The sequence below is a fragment of the Lygodium microphyllum genome, chromosome 26, assembly GCF_053477565.2.
Source record: "Lygodium microphyllum isolate KBCC chromosome 26, Lygodium_microphyllum_v1.1.10, whole genome shotgun sequence".
Lineage (NCBI taxonomy): Eukaryota > Viridiplantae > Streptophyta > Polypodiopsida > Schizaeales > Lygodiaceae > Lygodium > Lygodium microphyllum.
The window spans coordinates 66,686,516-66,705,985 of NC_141160.1; positions in this window are offsets into that span (position 1 = coordinate 66,686,516).

Genomic DNA, 19,470 nt, shown 5'->3' on the forward strand with positions numbered 1-19,470 from the left:
TGCAAAGATACCCAAGTCGAAGTAGATCTATGCCGCACTTGGTTCAAAGAGAATGGAAAACGAGAGGGACGTGCCACTCAATTTCTTTGCCTATAGGGCATAGTCCCATTCCGGTCGCCTAAAATGGCATGAATCGGGGTTCTATCCTAGCAATTTCTCAAGGTCATTCGTTAAACCTTGTGAGAAGCCTCCCAATTTTTTGGGCCCACCCTACAGACCCATCGAGATTTTCGCCCACCCGCTTTCCTCAATAGGCATTCTTTAGTTATCTAATAAGGTCCTATCACATTTATGTGTGACATTTAAAATTTGCTTCCTTAATTAACCCTTTTAGGAAATAGGGTTCATTCGCGTAACTTATGGCACTAACACGAAAACAATTTAGACAGGTTCCTTAGAAGTAAACTTTATATTAGCATTTTAACTCGGATACAAGTAAGGACGATTCCCATAATCTGTGAGGATGCGTCTTATTTCCTCCAAGTTTTCTCCCTTGCACTAGTAATAGGGCCTCGAGAATCCATCTCAAGTCACGTAGATCGTCTGAGTAGGACCCAAAGGCAGGGAATTTACATCCAGATCCCCCCTGGCATCCAAGCGTCCTCCTATGTTCAAACTAATCCATGGAGAGACCTTTTGTGGTGGGTTTGGTCCATGTTCCCATCACGGTTATTTAGAACCCCCTTGGATAGGGCTGGCGGCCAGCTGGGGGTGGTTTGATGCACCCTCCATGAATTTAACCTGATTCATTATTTCAAATTTTTTTGTGAGCTTGGGTCATATAATCCTTTCACAGACAGTGTTCCTAAATTTACAAGCACAAACAACAATGAAGGTGAGTGCTCAGGACATCTACTAAGGTGGAGTTCCAATTTTTGAGCGCTTAGTGTTCACCCTTTTTTGGGTTTCTTTCTTGCCCTGGTATCAATTGCAATGACCTTCTGAGGGATAGGGAAATACCCTCATTTTGACCCTCATTCTTATGCGATAGAAGCGAGTAATTACGCCATTGCGTTTATATCTAATAGCTCCCAGATGGTATTTCCCTAATTTGCTAACCTTTAGGCCAAGGTTCTTATCTTGAGATGAGAGGTCTTAGATGATTTAAACTAGGATTTCAATTGGTCATTTGGTAACCATTTTCCCTCCTTAGAAATTTATTGGATTTTTAAGTTTACCCTAGGGTTTCATTCCCTCAAGATTTCATAACAGAAACTTTTGTTCATTCCTCCTGCAAGCTAAGAGTAAACTAAGTCCTTTGCAATCCTTGAGCAGTTGCAAGTATCGAATGTTACATAGCAAATGGTCATTCTTTCTTGCGGATACGACATTCGAGTTTTTCTTATATTGACATCAAGTTGTATCATGGCCTAAAATGATACCTCTAAGAGTGTTATTAGGCTTATCATGGCTAGCTGCTAGGGTAGAGACCTATGAGCTTGTTTACTTGATTCAAGTCAACCCACGATTGTAACAATAATTTGGCTTATTTACAATTAACCCTAAATAAGACAAATTAAACCCTAGCCTTACTTATCATATAGGATTTCATTTACCGAACAGCCTCTTGTAGTTAAGGTTAACATTTACATGCACCTCTTAAATCTATCTATTAGGATGAATCTCTATCATGTAGTGCAACAGAAACTATCCATGATGCCACACAATTCTAGGTGCAAGTCTTTCCTGAGTTGATGATACAATGCAGAGCTTCAATCATTGAAAATTTATTTCAATGAATTTATGTAAATCATAAGTTGCGACTCATGTTTTTTAAGTGCGAGGTACATGAATTCATCATGCCTAACTGAAATGCAAGCTAATTCTCTTTAAAGGATTATAGGATGCAATCGTCTTACACGGTCTTGTATATTTATATATATTGGTAGTCTAAGATGCACTCGCAAAAATTTGTGCCTAATAATCAATTTAGTATTGCAACAACCCATAAATGCTTAATCAACTCATGTCCTATCATGACCATCATGAACTTGATTCATACACATCTACCTTTCCATTTATACAAATCAGTCGATGAAAAATTATGACTACTTTCTTCGATAACTACACTTTATCATTCGCTCATAGGTCAAGACACCATAGGTCTATCTGGCCAAAGCTCAAGGACTCCTTGGCTTGGAATTACATCTTGTTGATCATTGAGTACATGGCTAAGATTGGATACATATTTCTTTAATCGGCTAACATGAAATACATTGTGAACCTTTACATTCTCGAGGAGTTGGAGTTTGTAGACATTGGGCCCTAGGCACTTGAGGATCTTGTAGGGCCCACAATGCCTTGGAACTAGTTATTTAAACTCTCCCAATGGATAAATAGATCTTCTTGGGTTGTACACAAATAAAAATCATATCGCCTTCATTGAAGAGTTGCTCTTGACTATTTAGATCTACATAGCATGACAATGAGTGAAAAAATGTTATGATCTAATATGAAATAACATCAAGGTTTCCATTGCTCTTAAGAACAAGCAACACAAATATTTATTATCATATAAAACTATAGTGGGCTATGGTGAGCCCATTCAACATATAAGATGTGGTTATCATATATTGCACTTGAAATGGTTAGCGCCACCCAAAAATTTTACATATCGTCCTTGTCATGTAAAACTGCCATGAATTTTTTATATTTTTAACAAAAAAGAAGGGTTATTATAATAATAAACTACCCATAAAGGAGGTGATCATTCTATACTTTATGTTCTTGATCTCACTACTACGCTGAATTTCTAGAACCACTCAAATTCTATGTATGTCAACCAATTATTGTCAACTTTGTCACCTATTTAACCATGTTCTTGTCAAATGTGATTACATAGTGAAGGTACGCATATACCCAAGCATTGTGGGCATGGTTATCTCTAACATATCTTATTGAGCCATATCAAAACCACATTCCTTACACTATCTTATATGTGGCATAAACAACCCATGTGCATAATTAGCTTCATCTAGCATGGTGCAAATGGCCACCATTGCCATTTCGAGTATTTTTTGCGTTTAAAGATCGTAGAGGATTGTAAGTGCCATCCTATCTTGGAAAATTATGTGGCAATTCAAATATTGTGATTGTTAGAAACTGATTCTTACACATGATAGACATGGTACTCAACATATTCAAGAAAGTCCAATTGAAAAGGTAATGGGCATGGATGGCAATAGTGGTACTAAATAGCATTATTGAAAGATAGTTACTTCACTTCTTTGAGAGTCCAAGTTTAGTATTTAAAGAGATTAATGCATTAATGCAACTATATAAATAGCATTGCATTTAGAGAGATTGATATGCTTTTGAGAGGACAAAGATTTGCCCTATGCATTCAACTTTTTATAGTGGAAAATCGATGTGGTCCAAAAAGTAAAGAAATCAAAGATTGATTTCTTCAAAATGTAAAAGAATAAAGATATATTTTTTCAAAAAGAAAAGAAATAAAAGAGACCTATTAAGATAGATATGACTTGATCATAATGTAGTGGAAAATTAAAAAAAAAGGATTTCCTTTTTTAGAATACAATTATGTGTAGAAAGCAGGAGGAACATTCAAACAAAGCATATTTGAAGAAAGTATGACCCTATACAAAGATATATTTCATTAGCCTCAAGAAGCACTAGCTCAAGCAATAATTGAACAATGCCAAATAGTCTATGATTGCGGAAGTGGCATAAGACCAATTCAAATTGTCCCACAAGATACAAAAAAGGTTTCTGATCTCATGCTACAAAAAAATTGCTTACACAAAATGTTTCAATTTCCAATAAACTCGGAGAACTCTAATAGACAATGTCAATGGGTTTTATGTGTGTAGGTCATGTAAGCAAAAACTACACATCCTTGAGAGAGAGCTTCATGATTTGCAAGAAAGTTAAGAGGGTCCTAGTTATAGTCATTGTCTTTATAAAATGAGTGACAATGCAAACTCTAATCAACAATGGCACTAGGTTTTATGTGTGTAGGTCGACTAAGTACAAAGTGTACATCCCTTAGAGAGAGCTTGGATTGATGAATCAATATGTGTTGATTCTTATCTAAACCTAGCACTTTATATAGACATAATATAAATGCTTGCAAAGCAAGGTATGGCTTATTCTCTCTCTTCTTCTTTTGAGAATTTGAACAAGAGCATGATGGTTCATACTTGATTTAAACCTCATATAGGTGTTCATTCATCATAAAAAATAAGACTATGGAATTAGGCTGCATCACATTTTCCTCCAGAAATGCTACATTTAAAGACTTATTTTTTGTTTCTCTTTATATACCATGCCTCCACTTCCTGCTCCATCTCCCAGATGAGGAGCCTTGTCTTGATTGTCTCAAACCAAAATTTATAGTTTGTGTTAAGGGACTATCCCCATCTTTGACATTGAGCCCAACCAACTTAAGAGAAAGGATTTCTTCAAGGGATACATTTTGTCACCATGGCAATAGGCCAAGTAGAAAAAAACATGGAAACATGTTGAGCCTATTTGTTAATGTCCCAAGTGTGTTTTATATTATTGTTGGAAAACTAAAACCATTGAGGGATCAACTTATCTTGGACTTTTCTCTCTGACCAAAAGTAAGGTGCAACTAACCTTGAAGACTTACTATCTATTGAATGTGTGTATCTCTTCTTATTCACTAGTCCGAAACATTTCCTTTTGGAATGAGAAGGCATTTTCTATAGAGCCCATAAGCTTCTATGCACATCTTCATCAATGATTATTGCATTTTGGTTATCATCGCTCTCGGCATCCACCGCCTCCTCCACTAGATCAATGGTTACAGTCTCACATGGAGTAGAGTCAAATGTCACTTTGTTTGGTTTATGGAAACTCCATAACATTGCTCAGTTGATCGGAACTACAACCATTTGGGTTCTTCCTTTTCCTTTGTACTATTTCTCTATTTCCATTTAAAATCGAATCACCAAAGAAAGGATTGCTTGCCACTGCACTCTAGATCACCTGTGCAGTACATGCCAGGGATGATGTACTTCAAGCAAGAACCATGTTCAGCAAGGTATCCAAGTCTAGTCTATTTTCATGGTAGGTGTTGAAATGGCAAGCTCAACATGTGCAAACATTGATGATGCACTACCTAGTTAGATGAGTTCACGCATCTACACTTAGCATGTCAGTGGTCATTACGACTCTTACATGGACACAAACTTATTATTTATTATATTTGATTTATTAGACCTATCTATAGCTGGCATAGTTATCCCATCAACCAATTAGTATGGTCAGTTATACATTGTTTGACTTAGTAGGTCACTTTCCTTTATGTTGTATCTTATCTATACTCTGTGTATATTATATTGTGTATGAATAAAGAATAAGAAAATAACAAGAGAACATTTCGGCCTCCATTTCCCTTCTTATATTCTTAACTGAGCTTCCTCTTATGTGTATGGTGTGTGTTTGATGTAGTAGCTTAAGCAAGTCCCCCCACCACACTATATATGATATCAAAGCCACACCATTGATAACGGCTAGTTTTGGAGGGTCAAGTGAAGGAAACGAAGCAAGGATTCAAGCAAGCAAGCAATAGGTAAGAAGATCTCCTATTCTCCCACTTTTTCTCTTGGATAGTACCTCTGGAGGCACTAAAAGCAAGGCAAAATAAAAATTGCAAATTGTTGTGAGATTTGGTATTTAAGAAAAGTATTGTATATTCTGTAGATAATCCCTTTAGGGTATATTGCTACTTTTTTGACCATCCAATGCTATTTTGGGTCCTTTTTTAGAACCACAAGGTGGGACAACAGTTTCAAGGTATACTATAATTTTGGTTGTGTCAACTGGAAGTGGATGCACAGGTTACAAATTTTGAATCTATAAGTTTTGAGGTATTTGTTAGGAAGTAAACACAAGTTTTATCTACAAATAGATTGCAAATTACATGTACTATTGAGCAATCACTAAAAAAGGTTGCTTGGTGTATTACTATAAATTGATTATTAAAGAGACATTATAAAAGACTTGCTTGATGTTTTGTATCAATTTTGTGATAATGGAAAAGAATTGTGAAAACCCTATCATTGAAAGGCTAGACAAGAACTATCCATTATGGAAGTTTTGTGTGACAAACTTTCTTCTTGGAAAAGGGTTCTTCAAGTTTGTTTCACATAAAGAAAAGGAACCAGGAGGAGCCGAGTAGCCCTACAAGACTAGAGACAAATTGAAGGTGTGGAAAGAACGCAATACAAAAGACAAAAAGATAATGTACTAACTATTTGTAGTTATTGATAACATTATGCTAGGGTATATTAGAAATATATAAAGTTCACATGCAACATGAACCACGTTTGAAAATATGTTTTCTCTGAATACAAAGGTATGAAAGATTCAGCTCAAGCAAGAGTAAAATACTTTAAAGAAAGGAAAAATATATCTCAATGAGTATATTTTAAAGGTGAGGAGCATCGCAAATGCTTTGGCAATGATTGCTGCAATATCTAATGATGATGATTTGGTATCATCTACTTTGATTGGTCTTAATAATGAAAATGCTTCTCAATCATTTGTTATACTTGTATATGTACATATGCCATTTCTAGATTTTGATGAGTTAGTCTTTCTCATGATCACTAAAGAGATCAATGTGCACAATAAATCATTTGAAAGAAGTGATAAATAGGTTCAATAAATTTTCTCAAGTTTAGGAAGGAAACGTGGTAGATCCTCTTTAAGAGATTGTGGTATGGGACATGATGGTGATAGCTAGTAAAATAGGTTAAATGAGAAATTTGGTCATATGCAAGTTTAAGGAGGCTGTGGTAAACTTAGAGATAAGGAAAGCTCTAGAGAAAGAGGTGGATGCTAGAACAAAGATTCTAGCAGTATTGCTTATCATTACTATGGTAAAATAGGTCATGGTACATCCCATTATTATGTTAAGAAGGATTATATCCATAGTGGTTAATTATAGCAAGGAAACGATGCATCATCTTCATGATAGAGGGCAATCTATCTAGCTATGGCTACTCTCGGTCACCAGATGCGGTCACGGCTTCCTCATCTTCTTGTGTGTCTCTACTTGAGGTCCATGATGCAGGTGATTGCATGGAAGAATACCCATCTGATGACCTCGTTCACACCAATAGTTGGTCCTGGGTGAGAAAGAAAGGTCTATGTGTCAGTAGAATCAGAATTGAGAACATAAAAAGTCTAGGAATGCTTGTGTGCATACAAATTATGTTTACCTAGCATGTGTATGTGCAAGTTTCTAGGTGTTTTAGCCATGTCTACAAAAGAGTACAAATATAGTATTAGAACTCCCAATGAGGAAAGGGCAAAAAACTAGAGAAATGGGATAAAAGAGACCAAGCACACACAACATGAGGGAAGGGGGTCCCAAAATTAAGAGCCTCCCCCTCATGTTGTGCAAGGTAGAGGGAACTACAGAATGCAATGGGGGCAAGGGGGTCCCAAAATTAGGAGGCCTCCCCTTGCATTGTGCTATCCAGGGGATGACAAAATGTGAGGGAGGTCCAAAAAATAGGAGCCCCCCCTTGTGTTATATGGGGCTAGAGGAAACTGCACAATGTGAGGGCGAGCAACCACTACATTAGGAGACCCCCACCCTCGCATTGTGTAGCTTTCGGCTGCCACCCACCAAGGGGAACTACATAATGCAAGGGTGGGGTCACAATAAAAGAGGCCTGCCCCTCCCATTGTGTGGCTCCCAACAGGGTGGGGCAAGATCTCACAAGGCAAGAGCGGGGGATCACAACATTGGGATGACCCCTCCTTGCATTGTGCAGCTGTCAATGGGGGGACAACACAACGTGAGGGGGGCGAGAGATTATTCTACACCCTCCCCTCACATTGTGCCAGGTTAGCACAACGTGAGGAGAGGGTGCTCTTTCATCTTGTTACGGCCATATCGAATTGTGCAGGATTTGCATTGGGGAGAGACTCACCACCTTAGATGAGCACCAAGAGCTATGGAGGTTCAAGAGGCTTACAACATGCAAAGTGAAAAATCAATCCACTATTAAAATTTGTGCTATATATGACGCTTACATGTGCTGATGTTACTCAATGATGCCACATTAGCAAGAATGTACACCCATATATGTGAGAATGAAAAGCACATGCCATGTGTCCGCTACCGTGGTCCTTCATTTGCATGTGAAGAAATGAGTGAGACACCACATGTCCACTAGTCAAATCCTCGTACACACTGCAATGAATGCGTATGTAACCACTAGGTGTGCAATACCCGAGGCTATAAAGAGCCGCAAGCTAGGAGTAGATTCATCCCCTATTTTTGTTCTCACTTGGTCCCTCTCTATCGCTCTATTCTCTCTCTCTCTCTCTCTTGCCCTCCCCTTGTGTCGTGTTCTTGATCAAAGGTCCATTCTTGCTCTCTGTCCTAAGGTGCGGCCCTCATTGCACTCTCTTTTGGACTTCTATTATGCTGGTATAATAGCTCCCCCCCCCCCCCAATCCCCCTCCCCCAAGTGTTGGAATCACACAACACAAGGAGGGGGGTTTGAAAATTTTGAGGGCCCTCCCCCTCGCATCTCTGTCCCCTCCCAAAACAACCACTAAGAACCGGCACAAGACGAGAGGAGGGCCTCAAGATTTGGAACCCCCCCTCAATTTATGTGGACCCCCCATCCCAAAACAAGGACCAATACAATGTGAGAGGAGGGTCTCAAGATTTTTAACCCCCTCGTGTTGTGTAGTTCCCCTATACCAAAATAACCACAAGGACTAGCACAACACCAGGGGGGCCTCGAGATTTTGTCCCTTCGCATTGTGCTGGTTTGCCTTGCCCCAAATGGCCAAGGACCCTCACAATGCGAAGAGGACTCAAGATTTTGGACCCCACTCCCTTGCATTGTGTGGGTCCAACCCTGCCCAAAACTGCTAAGGACCCCCATAATGTGAGGGAGAGACTTGAGGTTTTGAACCCCCCCTCCCGCCCCACCCCCCCCTTGCATTGTCTAAGTCTCCCTTTGCTAATTGGTGTTTCTCATATAGTTGTGTTTGTAGATATAGATGCTACACAAGTGCAGCATATGGAGGGGACTGAAGCCAGTCCTAATGCTTTGGCACAAGAGCCTGCTAGTATTGAAGGCACTCCTAGCACTCTGGCACAAGAGCCCAGGAGGAGTAGACGCATTCTTGAGAAGATGCTTGTAGATTCCCTGGTTGAGTGGGATAAGAGCATCTGCTACCACAAGCATCCTAGGTGTTTTCTATCGCTACCTCTGTGGAGGAATGGATCAAGGCCTTGTGAGTCTACCTTAAGGAACATGAGGCCACTTTTTTAGAGTGGATGTCTGCTTGAGAGGTTCCTATTGAGAGGACGTAAAGTATGTTCACATGAATGATGTCTTTGTTGATAAGCCCCAAAGAAAAAGGTTCTATAGGGCAGTGCTAAGGGTTTGTAAGGGCATGAATAAGGCTGATCTATAGTGCCTTGCACACAATCAGAAGTGTCAACTTGTTGAGTACTTTCATGGGTTTGTATGCTTTTTGCATGTGTTGCTAGGGGATAAAGGGAAAGAACTTGTGTAAGAACTAGAATATACACAACAGCCCTATAAAGTGGAGATAGAGGGACTACAAGAGGTTTCATATCAATAGATATGACCAATGAGAGAGAGCAAAGTGCTCAACTTGATATTGAAGCTTTGAGAAGGGAGAATACAGAGACGATGGGTTCTATTGTTGAGAAATAGGTTGAGAAGGATGTTGGTGAAGTTCCCATAGCTTTGCTCCCCTCCTTCCCTATTGGTGAAAGGCAGTATGTTCTCATGTCCGATATCTAGGCCCTTTTTAATATCAGGGAGGACTACTGCCTAGCCATCACGGAGGACTACTGCCTAGCCATTATTGCAAAGAATCTAGAAATAGGTTCTAATCTTATTGTACCAGATTGGGATAAGTATTTTCTTATGGATTTAAATTTCAAGAAAACAGGATTCCTCTCTCTAATAGCAAAGACTTTGACCATGATATACAAGGCTACACTCCGATATGAGTCATCCATTCTTGCAGTAGTGGAAGAGTTTGAGACAACACAAAAAAATTGAATGTTTCTCACTTGGGTAGATCAAACCAGGACTTGAATCCTAAGTTATTGCAAATTAGCCAATCATCCATTCAAATATGGAGTGAGGAGTTGCTCATTTCAGATGAAAATTAGAAAGTTTGCTTCACAAACTATGTTCATTTGGATACCAGGTTGATTTCCAAAAAAAATCCTAAGACACACTAGGTATGCTTGCTATTTTTCAACTTATCGTGTATGAAGATGGTTTCATTGGCTATGCAAGTGGAAAATGGAAGGGAGGTTTAGGTAAGGACTCTACCTTGGGCTATCACATCAAAGACCTTACCTTTTCAAAGTTGGTTGTATTCCACCACAAGTTCTCAAGGGACAATGTAGAGTTTTATCTTTTTGCATTGAAGACCTTGTCAAGATATCTTAGAGGGTATCCTAATAGGTGGAATGAAGACAAGATAATGTTTTTTGAGAAGCATGAAGCCATGAGAATTTTTTGTCAATGCCCTAGTTTCTAGAAACTACATGCCAAACCATTTAGCGTATGCATGGATGATGAGTGGGATCAAGGATCCCAAAATGCTTACCGAATATGGAAAAAGGGACTTTTTTAGAAGTAGATCAATTCCAAAAATTGATCAAAAATATTTAAATGAACTAGAGCAACAATTACAAGAAGAAGCTATACCATCTTTAAAGAGGCCAAGAGTAGAGGAGCGAGCTTCATTATTGTATACTCAAGAATAGTGGTTTTTCAAAAAAAGTGAGTTGTATATTTGTTATGTAAAATATTTTTTCCAAAATTAGATAATGATAAGTGTTCCTCTATGTCAAAATTTCTACAAACACCTCAAGTATTTACGAGGAACTGTCGATTATGGGTATCCAAGTTTTTCCTTACCTTTGTCTAGTTTGTCACCACATAGTATGTTTGATTGATGCATTAGAATTCTCCTATGATTCTTTTCTTCTTTGTCTCTCCAAATGTTGCATTGCTTTGAGATTTAAATTGTTCTTAGTGCTTATTTTCTATTAGCTCTATGGACGAGCTTTTTGTATATCAATTGATGTAATTCTTCTAAACTATTGGCTTTCTCTACTCCTCCACCATGTCTTATATGGCTGAAATAGCCAGTACGCACTTGATAATGGGTTTTCTCCATACCTTGAGTTGACCACACTGATTAACTTCTATATTCCTTGGCAAACCAAGGGTTGTGGCTATATATGATGTGCTATCAAATCATAAGAAAGGATGCAACACTATATTAGGAAATTTGGAAATTCTCATATAGTTTGGAAATTCCCAATATAGTTAATATTTGGCCACATGGTCAAATCTTGTCCCCTAATTTGAAAGTGAAATCTACCCTAATTACTATATAGATTTTCTTTCCAAGTACCACTTTGAAGCATGGGTTAAGATTTAGCCATATGGCTATATCTTTACCCCTTATTTGAAAGAGGGTATTGGAAGAACTCCAAATTTTCTAATATGGTGTCATGCTAGATTAGTGCTTCATGCACCTAAGTTTAAGAAGTTATACTTTATTAGATATTATGAAGATAATGTACCATGTAGTGGGTAATGTGTTGATCTATCCATGCACTAACCATTGACTTTTTAAATTGGTCTAATGCTATTTCAAAGGCTTGGTAGTCATATGAGTTCCATGCATGTATGTCACGAAACTTAAAGATTGTAAGACTTTTAAACATTGGCCTTGCATGATTGTGCTTCATTAGTGTCAATATGATGCATAATTGCATTGTGGATGCACTTCCACCTGTTGAATTGAATTATTTGAGTGGAATGTTTTACTTGACTAGGATTATCGAAGGCTGGTAGATATAAAAATCTCCGTGCTTTCATACCCCCAATGAAGAGTTTCTTTGGCATGTCTTGACCATCCTTTGACCTTTTCTTGTCCCTTTCAATCTTTACATTTCTACTATGCAAACCAATGTCTAATTATTCCTTCTCAAGTGTTGCAATTTCCTTGACTTATGTAGTCCTAAGTCACATTGTCCAAGTAAAACACATGTACAAGAAAAGTAATTTCTCAATGATCCTATGCAAACCATGCAGTGTGCATAAATGGACTTGAAACAAGGAAATATCTAAAACTGCTCTCAAACTTGGATCTTTGAGGTGCCTATTGGTGGGTGTCTTTTTCCAATTCCTTTTGTCAAGTTCCTTTGTAGCATGCATGCAATATATGCATGGGCTCTTCAAATTCGCCCCTTTTGTGACATTGTACATGCACTTTAGGGTCTTCAAATCACCTGCTAGATGCCACTCTACTTTGAATATTCCAAATCCTTCAACATCCAAGATTCTCTCGTTTCTCTACTTACTAATGATTTGGGGTGCATTTGTCTTGTGGAAAATCCAATGCAAGGTATCAAAATTCTCGAATATAACCTAGAATACACACATATTATAAGCATGTGATATCGATCCTTGCAGCTTAGCTTCCTTCATCTTTCTGTAAAGAGATTTGTAAATAGCTATGTATCCCCTACTAGATATACATGTCTTATCCAACAAAGCTTGCACATCACTTGAGCTAAGTTGACTCCATCTTAGGGCAATCTCAATCTCCTATTTTGCAAGATTTCGATACTTTTGATCCTTCAAGAAAGATTGCTTTGATATGTTCCTTAGTTAGAAGCCTTTTAAAGTATTCTATTGATACTCCCATGCTTGAAGTCATTTCTTCATTGGGTTGTAGGATATCCTTGTATTCACAATAAAAAATGTTTAGTTATCATAAATAATTTTACAAATACTTTATGAGATGGTGAAAAAGTAACAAAGAGCTTACTTACTTCACTGCACACAAAGGGTAAGGATAACTTCATCCCACACTCACCCTACTAGCACATGTGAAAAACATGGCACAAACCCAATGGCAGCAAGGCTATCCAATTGCTCTAAAAGCATTTTTATCAAATGCATTGGCAGAGTGAATGATGTCTATTGCCTATGAAATATGCAGAAAAGGGGGAAAACTAACAGCAATTCTAAGACAAGTTGCTAATTTTAAAAGGTAGAATGTAGGCACATGAGGTGGTTTTGTAAATTATATGTCCCAAATAGATTAGTTTTTCAATACCATCTCAAAGTGTCCATATTTTGAAGTCTATCATGAATGATATTACACCTCACACTTGCATCCAATTGTTGGCCTTCTCATCATCATTTCTCTTTTGAACCTCTTCACAATAAATAGTTCAAAACATCCTCTCTATGATAGTAGGAGGGCTTGGAGGACCTTGCACCTATTTGTCCTTCTAGGAGGTGTCCTACTCATTTCCATCTCTCGCTCAACCTTCACATCTTGCAAAATACCTAGCAAATATTGACATTTCTTGTCTACATTAAAAGTATGCAAATATGAAATTGCGATGGAGATGACAAATCCCAAAATATAATACTATAATAGTACCTTGGACAAGAAATTTTGTTCATGTTGTGCTGATGCAAGGGTTTAGTTATAAAAATAAATAAGTGCTTTGTGTAATCCAATTGATCTTAGCTCTAAGTGCACTCTTTTTATCTTTCTACAACACACAAAAATAACAAATTGTAGTGATTATAATATTAATGCTAGTAAATATACATTCTTAAAATATATTAATGGAATGAAAACTTACTTCACCTTATCCCACATTTGTGCTAGACCCAATGCATGAAAGACCATATCTATTAATGGCCATCTTAGAAACCATTCACTTCCCAACTATCCCCACAATCAAACAAATGGTCTAGATCTAACCAATATTTCTGGTAATTGTTAGCTTGTACAAACTAGTTCTGAAAACATTGTATCCTTGGGGCCAAAGATATTAGCATGGAATGCTATTGAGGGGGAGTATATGTCAAGCCACAAACCATAGGGATTCAAGAAAAGAATCAAGATAGATGGATGATAGAAATATTTCAATAGAATCAACATACTACCCTTGAATGAATTTGTACAACTGTAACTATAATTTTGGGTTACAAACACTGCATCTAAGTCAATTACTCAGAGTAAACTCTTCCAAGATGAAAGATTGGGTACTTTATGAAATCTAAAAGAGTTCCACCACAACAATACAATAGAAAACAATGTCCCTTTGATAGCCCAAAGCATCCATCAATTGTAGATAAGTAGATATCTTAAGCAAGAGACTATATAGGCATTTGACTATTATCAAGACCTTAAGGACAACAGTCGTGTCTTGAGATTGGATGTAATTTGTTTTTAGTCTTTCTTCCAAACGTGGAATATGGTTGTCCTATTACTCAACTCAAACGGAACAAACTTGTTCTACAAGGGAACATGGGCAAAATTGTAAAAATCCTCTCGGATAGCTAAAAAAACCATTTTTTGCCACGTCCAAACCATCTCTTTGACACTTTTTTGATTGTGCTATGCTGGTTTTCAAGGCTACTGCTATATACTAAAATTGAATCTCTATTTTTAATATATCTAGGCCTCAATCTATGTCTACTATCAAGTCTCTACTTATTCCACAATCTTACCTCTTTGAGTCTCTACATTGCTCTCTAATGTAAAATTGCCAAGCTCCATAGCCAAAGAAGTACAAAAATAGACTCAAGAAAATAGGAAACCCATGATCAAGATTGTCATAGCCTATGAGCTCAATATTAATCTCAAGTATTACACCATGAAAATTGATAGAGGTAGTGAGAAACTCACCCCTTTCAATGGTGGATCAAGGTACTCACCCTTAGTTATGGTGGAAGTCCAATAATAGGAATCCTCAAGAAGAAGATTTGATTAATAGTAAATAAATAATGGACATTTGTTTCACATAGCTTTATATATCCCCTTCTCTACCACTAAGTACTATGCTTCATTACAAGCCTACCCAGCCTAAAGAAGCTTTGTCCTCAAAGGTTAGAATGAAGATGAAATTTATCATGAATATACAAAAGAGCTTGTGAGGAAGTATATCCATGCAAATAGATAATCCAATGAAGATCCCTCTTTAAGCACAATGTTGAATGAAATGAAATAAGTACAATGGTTGTAACTATTCAAATAGGGTAGTCGATAGAAAAACTATGATAACTTAGTGTAAACATCTCCAAATCCATCAAAATGATGTGTAATTAGAAAATAGATACCAAATAGAAGTTGTTTTATCCATAAAAGAAACATTTTGACCAAGTTAGGCCAACTAATTTCACAACAAAATTTTAATACGACAAGCTATCTTATTCTAAAATTCATTGTTCTTTTTGTAAAAACCATGAAAAAGAATTTAGGAGGATGGCTGCTAAGTAGACTTTTCAAGAGGGAAATCTTACCATTTAGTAAGATATTTTAGCAATGTTAAATGGTAAGATATTTTAGCAATGTTTAATTTAAGCAATGCTAAATTCTTCTTCTTTTGAGTAGGTGTGGGATGATCTTCATTTTCTCTAGAAATAAGAATGGCAAATACACAATACTTGGAATTGATTTCCCTCCTTAATTTCTTCATGAGAATGAGCTTCATATATGTATGATCTACTCTATGCAAGGTAAATGGCTGTCCATTCCAAGGAAATTCCAATTGCATGGCATTCAAATCCATGGTAAGTCTACTAATTGTTTTCAGCTAATCACATCCAAGAACTATGTCAATGGGTTCCATTTTCAAGGCTACTAAATCAGCTTGCATTATAGTGCATGACAGTGAAATATGGATAGGAGTGCATGGGAATACTTCATGGTTGGCTTCAAAAACCCCATTGGCAACGTGCACCCTCAATGGTTCCTCCATATCCCTAGGTAGTAGATTCAGCTCTTCCAAAGATTTTGTATTCACAAAACTATATGTGTTGTTGTATCCACAAGAATATAAACAACTTTATGATTGACAAGCCCTTTGATCCAAAGATTATTTTCACCTCTACTACCCATCCATGCATCATGAGATATCAAACATGTCATGGAAGGCCCACCCGAGTCAAAAGGAAACTCCTCCATTCAATCATGAAACTCCCCATTTTCAATTTCTTCATCTTCATCTGGATTCTCTACTATAGGTAAGACTTGAAAGCATTTACTCTCATTCACTTGCTTATTTGATGCCTCCTCTATGATCATGCTAATTTTTTCTTTATTTGAGTTACACTTTGTCTTATGGTCAAGGGTCTGTTTCTCCCTACACTTAAAGCATAAACCTTTGGTATACATCTCTTTCACTTTGTCATTAGACACGTGCTTTCCTTGTGAGTAATTGTAAGAGAGGGGGATTTAATAATGGGGAAATACTAGCTACACTGGCTAGTATATAAGGTGTTATGGACTTGATTTTTCATTATCAGATTTTAATACAAGTCTCCTTTCATCTTCATCTCCTTCTCCAAGCTCTCATGGCTTCTTTCTTTCTCTTTCTGTCTTTCTCTCTCTCTTTCTAGTCTTTCTCTCTCCTTGTCACTCTCTCTATCTTCCTGCAGTCTTTCTCTCTCTTCTGCACTCTCTCTCTCTCTCTCCGTCTTCTTCTCTCTCATGTCTCCTTCATTACAAGTGGTATCAGAGCTCTAGTTTTGATCCATTTAGTTACCTTACATGCTTAGTTACTATCATTTTCAATTTTAAATCCAAGAGGCTTCTGGTACACAGTGACAGGCACAAAAATGGAGGAGCACTGAAGAGCTACAGGTCAAGGACCAAGAGGGCAGCAGTCATGAGCATTAATGGAGTCCATGGACCAAGATTGGAGGCTGGAACACCACATTTAGTAGGTCGTGGGTCATTTTGGGCCAAATTTGAAGGTAAAATTTTAGAAACCGTGGTCACAAGAAGTAGGAAAGAGTTAGTCCTGGTTACTTTTCATATGCAGTCTTCTCTCTCCTCATTCTCAAGCTCCTGCCAAGCTTCCATGGGGGATAACAATAGCAGAGATCTTCTTCCTCCCATTCCCAATGATCAAATGCCTTCTACTATAGCTTCCAGGGGGCCTATGCTCCATTCTAAATACCTATTTGATGTGATTGAGCTGCTTCCTTCCTGCCTGTGCACAACCCGCAATTTGCGGCGCAGATTTTAGGTAGCAAACTGATCAAGATTACCAGCATACCAAGCCTCTCCTTCATCCTGGCCTTCTTCCTCAGCATCTGGCAGTTGGTTCTTGCAAGATGGAAGTCACCATTTCATACTCTTGAGCATCCTTCAACATTTGAAACCCTAACAGGTGCAGGCCATGGATAGCCATGGATTCTTCTTTAGCATTCACACTGATTCTTGAGGGCTTTTGCCTTGGTCCCAGGAACTTGTACCTTCAAGAATCATTGAAGAAGTAAGCATTTAGGGGCTTATATTTGAAGATGGAAGCAAGATTGCAAGCTGGACATTTCGGGCAGCCATAGCCATGGACCACGACCTTCATCTTCTTCAAGTTCCCTTCAGGGTTGGGTCTCGTGGCTTCAAGATTGGATTCTTTACTGTTAATGGAGCTTTCTTATTCAATGGGAAGAGCTATGGAGTACGAGAAGGCATTATGGGGTGAGATTTTGGGTATTCTTCTTCTATGATCTTCAAGGCATACTGAGAACTATTGGAGTTCAACCTTTCATTGAAGAATCAAGCTTGAAGACTTAATTCTTGGCTGAAATTGCATCATGGAGCTAATGGGAGTATTGGAGACCGACCATGAGGACATTGGCTATACTGATTCTTAGTCGACTTCACCAATTTAAGAGGTAATTGACTCTTGAGATCTCTTCTAGTTTCATCCTCTTGCTGAGCCTAATAAGCCTATTGTTGGAAGAGATTCAAGTAGTCAATCATGCATTTCCTTTTAGAATTCAATGCCTACATGCTGTCAATTTAATTTCAGTCATTCTCTTAGGCTTCCTTGCATTTAAGATGATCCAATTCATGCTGGAAATTCTTATTACTGTTCACTGATTGCCTCATCCTAACCTCTTGACTTGTGATGATTTCTTGAGCAAATATTAATCCCTGAAAATCCATTGTAAATGAGGTGAGTTAGCAGTGAGTCACTACTGGGTAAGCCCTCTCCTTATTCCCAATTCAATTCTATGCACCTCATGAAAAGAATTATTTCCAAGCCACCCTACATAGCATGCTGATTGCTTAAAAAATAAATGTATGCCATGTGTACTCCGGGTCAGGAAAAAGCCCGATGCCAGGCGAGGTGGCAAGACAAAAGAGGGGTGACCCCCCCTTGCCACTAAAGACCCTGAAGGGGTGCACAACCCGGACCAGGGGGAACTTTGCTCACCTCCTTGTGATTCAGAGCCCAAGTTGCTTGCAGGTGCAGGTACTCACTTGAAGAACTGAGATATTGACTTGGCACTGATGTATGGAAGTATTACTGGCTGTAAATGTATGGAAATTCTATTGAGGATGTATTTGCAGACATGGGATTGTATATGCAGACAATGGCAGTGAATGCAATGCTTTGGATGTATGAGAGATGCCTATGCTTGGAAAAATGGTGCTAAGAGATGCTTATGACATGCTCAGTTCTGGAATAAGGCTACAAATAGTGAAACTGGATGATTGAGCAGTGCATTATGCCACGTGGGATGACCCTTCAGTCATGCATTGACAAGATAATCCACTATAACCCGTTTCTTAACCCTCACAGGGTGCTGTAAGCAATTTGCTTGCATTTACAGAGGTATACCTACTCTCAAGAACTAAGGTGCAGGTCTTGTAGAGTGCCCACAGGTCCTACTAAGGGCTTGGATCAGTTTTGGAACTCTATTTGGACTCCACAAAATACTTACAGGTCAAAACAGGTCTCCTACAGGTGTAGACAGGCTGCTGGACTGCACAGTACAACAGTACTTTTCCTATTACAAATTTTTTTTGTATAAAATCTGGGAGCACATGCTTATGCTCAGTTTGAAGAGGGCATCCTTGGCTCTGGATTGAACAAAAAATTAGGTCAATCGGAGTTTCCTGGCTCAAGTTACAGCCAAAATAGTGACATGTGATCTAGTGGATTGCATCTAACAATAGCAGGGAATAAGGGAAAAACTAAGGCAAATGATGACCTGCAGCAACAAATAAGGGATGCACGCACCCCGAGGGCTGAAACTAACCCTGAGGTGGAAGAGTAAGATTATTCTCATGGCATGGATAGCCTCAGTGCACTCACTAATACCCTCAGTTCGCATGAGACAAGGCACGCTGAGAGACATAGAGAATTGATGGAAGGCATTGGTCAGATGAAGACCACTATGGAAACCCTTGCTGCCCAGATTACTAAGTGGATGGAATTCCAAATGAAAGGGAAGAAATATGAAGATAGATTGGGTATGCATGCTGAACGAGTGACGGTTCCACCAGTGAATGCAGCAAATATGAGCTCTCAAGGCATTTTGGGGAGAATGGGAATTCCTAACAACACTTTTGAACAAGGAGAGCCTTCACATAGACAAGAGGAGCCCATGAACAATG